We start from the raw sequence: 6,767 nt of genomic DNA, 5'->3' as shown, positions 1-6,767 counted from the left end.
GGTGCTCAATACTACTCCCCAAAATGTAACTAGCTCATATGTTTAAAAACATAACTCTTCTATGTTTTGAGATTATTACTCAAAAGATCTCTTAAAAGAGATGGTACTAAAACTTCTCCTGAAAACTCTTTTGGAAATCGGGGTTTCCTCTTATCTTAAATGTGAAAACATTTACTCTTTGGGAATACTTAATTCCCATATATAATTTTGAAGATATGAACTTGGCTCTACTCTTTCTCAAACTCAATGCTTAAGTCTTTAAAACAAGTTTAAAACGATTGTAAAATACTTTGAAAAGATTCTGAGAACTCTCTAATCTTGACTCTTAGCTCTACCTTGAATTTGAATTATGGATTTAAGGGTTATGATCTCATGTTATGGATGATCTCATGATGTTTAGACGTACCTTAGAGTGTAGAAATCAACTAGAAAACATAGGTATGATTCGAGGGAACTCAAATAGAAAAAAGTGGGAAAGGGTAAAGGACCTGGAGACCCTGGCGTATTGAGTGGCGCAGGGCGCCAAAGACTTAACTACAGAACCTGGGTTGGGGCGCACTGAGTGGCGCGGGGCCCACCCTTTTTCCCAGAATTTTGGATGAACTTTCTTTCTCGTTTTTCTACCCTAATTCATCTAGAATCGAATGGTTTCTTCCCCAATCACTTAGATTCAAATACGAAACAATAGTATATAAGAATCAACTCAAAAACAACTTTAAAACTCATACGATTATCTCAAGAACACGTCAAAATCTCAACAATCAAGATAATCAAGGAAACTTCAACAAGACTCATCAAGAACTCAAATCTTTTACTTTCAAAGACAAAACTACGCTGAATTAATCATGATTGACGTGTGGGTGAATGAACCCAACGCTATGTGAACTCACATACCTCTTAGGGATCAATCCTTCGCGAAATCCACAACGAAAATTCTCAAGAACTTGATGAACGCTTGACTTTTTCTCCTTTTCTCCTCCTCTTGAATTTCTCTCAAAGCCCTAGTGTATTTTAAGATTTGTAAAACTAAACCAAATCAGTTTAGACCCCTAGATATTACCAATTTTTTTTTTAATTTAATTGGGTAAGGAAAAGACCAAAACGCCTCTCTTAAATTCGGGTAAATTTCCTTAACTGGACAACCCGACTTCAAACAGGCATATCTCCCTCATACGAGCTCAATAATTAGCAAACTCGGTGGCGTTGGAAAGATAATTCAAAGACCTTTCATTTGATATCTTATGGCTCACCTAACTCATCTTGTACTGAGAGTTATGGTCGTTTGAGGTTGACCCAAAACTCATACTTAGCATAACTTGCCAAAATTTCCAAATTTAATCTTTCTAAAAATAGTTTCTTTCTAATTCTAGTTCTTTCAAGTAGCGAGGTGTTAGAGAGACATACATACATACATATCGACAGACAGATAGACAGACACACCGATAGACAGACATACATGCAGATTGATTGATTGTTTCTATAAGGGGTCATTTGGTGTGATGGATAAGGAGAACTAATTTTGGGATAAATTTTGAGTAGCCTTTAATCTCTTATTTGGTTACAAAGTATGGGATAAGTTATCCCTTACCTTTGGGTGGGATAGTAATACTAGATAACTTGTCCTAGAATAAAATAGGTAAAATAACTAAAATATCCCTATATATCCTTCTATACATAACTTTTCATATTCATGTATATTCATATTATTTTTAATACTATGTAAATAACATTCACAACTTTCACTACTCATTATTTTTATGATAATTCTTCATCTTTTTTCATTAAAAAGTTACACTATATATATATATATATATATATATATATATACACTATATGTTGATTTATTTGATTAATTCTTTTGTTTATTCATAATTTGATTTGTCTACTACTAAATACATATTTTAAATTAAATATTATTTAAGTCACTTGAAAATTTGTATTTTATATATCAATTAAAATAAGATATTTTTAATATTTTACAATTTAAGAGTGATATGTGCTTAAAAGAAGTGACATAAATAATAAATAATTTGTACTTTAACAAACTTAAGATGTAACTTTTATTTTTAAGCTAAATAAGATGAAAGTTTTATTTTTAAATGCACATGATACAATCATGGGAATGCACACACAAAATTATTTAAGTTAAATAATATGAAAATTTATTTTTAAGAATGAATAACAAAAGCTTGCAAAGAAAATATTAAAAACTAAATAAGATGTAAACAAATAATTTATTTTTAGAAATTATGCAACACATATTATTTTGAATACTTATTTCTTTTTAATTGATATTGATATTTGAATACAATTAATCAAATAATCAACGGAGAAGGGTCTAAAATACCCTTCAAGTATAGGAAATTGAAAAAAAAATCTTTCTTCCACCTTTGGGCTCCAAATTACCCTTCCATCCACCTATATGGACTTCTATTACCCTTTCACTTGACAAATTCTTTAAGAGTAATAATTAATTATTTCATTAATGACGTGACAACCTTTAATTGGCTGAAATTTTAACTAACCAAAAATATTCTCCACCATTAAAGCAGGCTTCCTCAGCTTCATACTCTCCAAGCCCAGCTTCTTCTCAATGGAGAAAAGCTCAATTTAGATTATATCAATCAAGATCAAAATGTTGAATCAATGAGGGAACATTCTGTAAAACACGATACAGAGGAGGTATCGAAGAGTCAAGAAACTTGTAATTCGACAATGTCATCAACATCAAGAATGACATATCAAAGGGCAAGAGACGGAAACCAGGCCCCTTATTTGAGGGCAATGACTATGCCTATTGAAAGGCATAAAGATAGCATCTAGACAACTTTCTTCGGTCAAGTTCCTTCCCGCAAGAGCCTGGAAATGGAGTATCCGAAAATAGACATGTCCATCCTAAGCTACAAAACTACGACGAAATAGAAGCTACATTCTTGGCTCTCAAGAAAGAGAAATTGCAAAAGAAATGCTAGCGTAAAATCGATGACTTATTTACCATAACACGAATATGATTTAGTTATTTTTTTCTATATTCTTTGTTTATATAACTAGCAGAAGCATATTTCGATTGTAACATAGGGCTTTTTTAGTTCTTTTTTGTGTGTTTTAGTGATTATGGAAGTCTTGGAGTGAAATGAGTAATGATTTACTAATTGCTGGAGCTTTGACATGGAATTCTTGAGCAGATAAATACTACACATCAGTTTTTGTCCTTTCATCTAAAATATGTTTTTTGTAAAATGTTTTACTAGCTCGGACTCTTCAAAAATCATCGTCATATCAGTGTCGGATCCAAATTACACGCACCCATACATTTTTGGGATTTTTGAGTTTTTCTCCCTTGAGAAGAAGCTGAGATTGGAGAGTATGAAGCAGAGGAAACCAACTTTAATGGTGGAGAGTATTTTTGGTTAATTTAAATTTCAATCAATTAAAGGCTGCCACGTCATTATTGAAACGATTAATTATTACTCTTAAAGAATCTGTTAAATGAAAGAGTAATATAGGTCCATATAAGTGGATGAAAGGGTATTTTGGAGCCCAAAGATGGAAGAAGGGTATTTTTGTTCAATTTCCTATACTTGAAGGGTATTTTAGGCCCTTCTCCGAATAATCAATAAAAAATAATTTGAGGATAACTAATTTCATCATAATTTATCTTAACATAACTTGATTTCAAATCAAACGACCCCAAGTAGGGTGTTCATGGTTTAGTTTGGATCAGTTATTGCTTAAATTCAAAACCAAACCAATTTAGTCAGTTTTAAATTTTTAAAACGAAATCAAATCAAACGAAAAAAATAACCATCGGTTTGGTTATTGTCGGTTTAGTTCAACTTTTTTATTTTTTTCGGTTTGAAAGTAGTAATTTTTTTGAGGACATAGGTATCTCAATAGACACAGACACCTAGTACTTGAACAATCCACAAGAAAGCTATTGTGGATTCAATTAAGCATTTAAACAATAGTAGAGTTATTATTGCATGAACAAAGTGATTCAGTTAGGAGAAAGTGTGACTATCTTATGTGAGGTAGGGTAGGTAAAGCTTAAATTAATGGATTTTGATCGACTTAGACTTAGGGCCCGTTTGGCCATGCGATATGGTATCATGATATGGAATCGTGAGATGAAATTGAAGGTTTTTTTGGACATGCGATATGGAATTTTTGTGTTGTATATTTTCTCATAAACATAAAAATCTCATAAGTAGTAAAACTATTAAAATAGCCCCAATTGTTTATTCAATCTTATCAAATAAACAAAAAATTATAAATCGCATAATAAATTATTACAAAGTTATTTTTTCTCCACTTAAGTAATTATTACAAAAGTTCGTTCAATCACATTGCGCAGAGATGAATGCCTATAATTAAAAAGTTCTTTGGCACTTTGAGGCTCTCTTTCACTTCCTCGGTAATCTTGCAAATGATAACGTAGTCCTTTGTATGGAGCTAAAAATCCTTTTGTGTTTCGGAAACCAGCATCAACAACATAATATTTATCTACCAAAAATATTTTATAAAGAATTACTAAAAGCATATGTAACGTAAATGAGACAGCTTTGTGTAAATAAATAATATTTATTCTAAGGATGTAATTTAAAGTTACCATGTGGCGAAAATGGAAATTGTGACGTTGGTTCAACAAGTGCATTCTCAAGTACTTTACCATCATGTGCAGTACCTTCCCAACCAGCAGCAACAAAGGTAAATCGCATATCAAAATCACAAGCACATAAGACATTTTGTGATGTTCTTCCTTTGCGATTACGATATGCTTGTTGCACCACTTTGGGAACCTCCCCTTCTATATATGTTCCATCAATCGCACCAACTCAATCCTACCAAATAAAAAATACATCAATATTAGTTTAGTGAACATAAAATAAATTGGAAGCATAATAGAATGCACTTCATAAAAATAGTGTTTGTAAGAGTAATAAAAATAGTGCTTCTAAGACAATGCAAAGTCATAAAATAAATATTATCTCTTTAAACAAAGTTGATAGGAAGTATGTAACTAAATACTAAGTGCGTTGACTATCATTTCGTGCAATGATGGTTAGAAAAAAACCCAGAGCCTCCTCAATTTGAACCTGCGTGGTCCGATGCTCAATTGGCAACAAGTTATTTTGTTTGATAAAACTAACAACCTGACAAAATATTTCGGTGAGAATAATAAATTTTAAAAAGTAATCATGTGATTATAAATTTTATTTACATATGAAACAAATGATTAGTAGATATAAATGTGGGGTTATTTCAACAAAATATAAACTCATGGATCAATTATTGTATTAAAATATCTCAAATCATGATATGAAATCACCATATAATTCCATATCATGGTTTTTGGAGAATATGGTATCACCTATCATGATATGGAATCATGAGATGAAATTAGCGTAAAATCGCATGTCCAAACGCTGATTCCATCTCACGATACCATATCGTGATATGGTATCGCATGGCCAAATGCCTACTTAGAGTTGTAATAGGCTAAATTTTAAGTGATGGACTTGAGAAAATGAAAAAGTTAAAGACTTAAGTTAATTAAAATTTAACAAAATATTTATATTTTATAAATAATTTCTCAGTTCGATTTGGTTATTTTTGTGATTTTTTTAGTAAAGCCAAAACCAAATCAAATAGTATCGATTTTCAAAATCTAAAACAAACCAAATCAAATGTCAATTTTATAATTGGATTTTGTTTGAATTGCGGTTTGATTTGAATTTTTAACCATAGCTATGAACAACTCTACCCAGTATATAAATACTTGATAATGGTGTATGAATATATAAATATTAGGGATTGCACGTACATGGAACTTTCCCAGTGAAAGAGGATCCACATTTAGCATTATTAATATTGGGCCTCGGAAAAAGTACGGAAATTTTAATTTTAATTAAGAAAATAAAGTAAAGTAAGTGCTGCTTTAATTTTTTTTCTCTCATATAAATACTGTGTAAATGTGCGTAAATAATAAAATATTATATGCAAAACAGCAAGAATCAGTGGACAACCATTTAGTTAAGCAAACAACATTCTTTTCTTTCTAAAATGCTTTGGCAGCTACTAAAGCACATAACAGATAAGAAAACAGAATAAAATCACTAACAGCTAAAAAAGAATGAAGAAATGAAAAGAGGTTGACGAAGATGAGTTTGATATATATTAGTAGTATAATATAAAGAATTAACGAAGATTACATTTCAATATTTTGAACTATTTTTCTTCGTATAGTGAACGTCAATACTGTTGCCTATTGGAATCAAAATAACTTAGGGTGTGTTTGGTATGAAGGAAAATGTTTTTTAATTTTCTCATGTTTGGTTGGGTTAAATGTTTTGAAAAAAAATTTCCAAATCAACTCATTTTCCTCAAATTTAAGGAAAATGACTTCCATTCAAAACTTAAGGAAAACATTTTCCAAAACTCTCTTCCAACTTCAAATTATAATTTTATTTTTATTAAAAAAATCAATTTATTTTGTCCCTACCCTCAAACCAGCCCTCCAACCCCCCCCCCCCCTAAAAAAATATTTAAAGCTTGTTTATAAAAAATATTTTTAACTTCAATTTTTTTACCCCACCCTCACCCCCTACCACCACCCTCCCCCCAAAAAAAATATTAAAAGTTGTTTTCAAAAGATATTTCTAATTTCAATTTTTTATTTTTTTACCCCCCACCCCCTTCAAAAAATAATAATTTAAGTTTGTTTTTAAAAAATATTATCTACTTCAATTTTTTATTTTTTTCACCCC

The sequence above is a fragment of the Solanum stenotomum genome, chromosome 5, assembly GCF_019186545.1.
Source record: "Solanum stenotomum isolate F172 chromosome 5, ASM1918654v1, whole genome shotgun sequence".
Classification (NCBI taxonomy): Eukaryota; Viridiplantae; Streptophyta; class Magnoliopsida; order Solanales; family Solanaceae; genus Solanum; species Solanum stenotomum.
The sequence above is the reverse complement of the archived record's forward strand: the minus strand, read 5'-3'. Positions refer to the sequence as shown.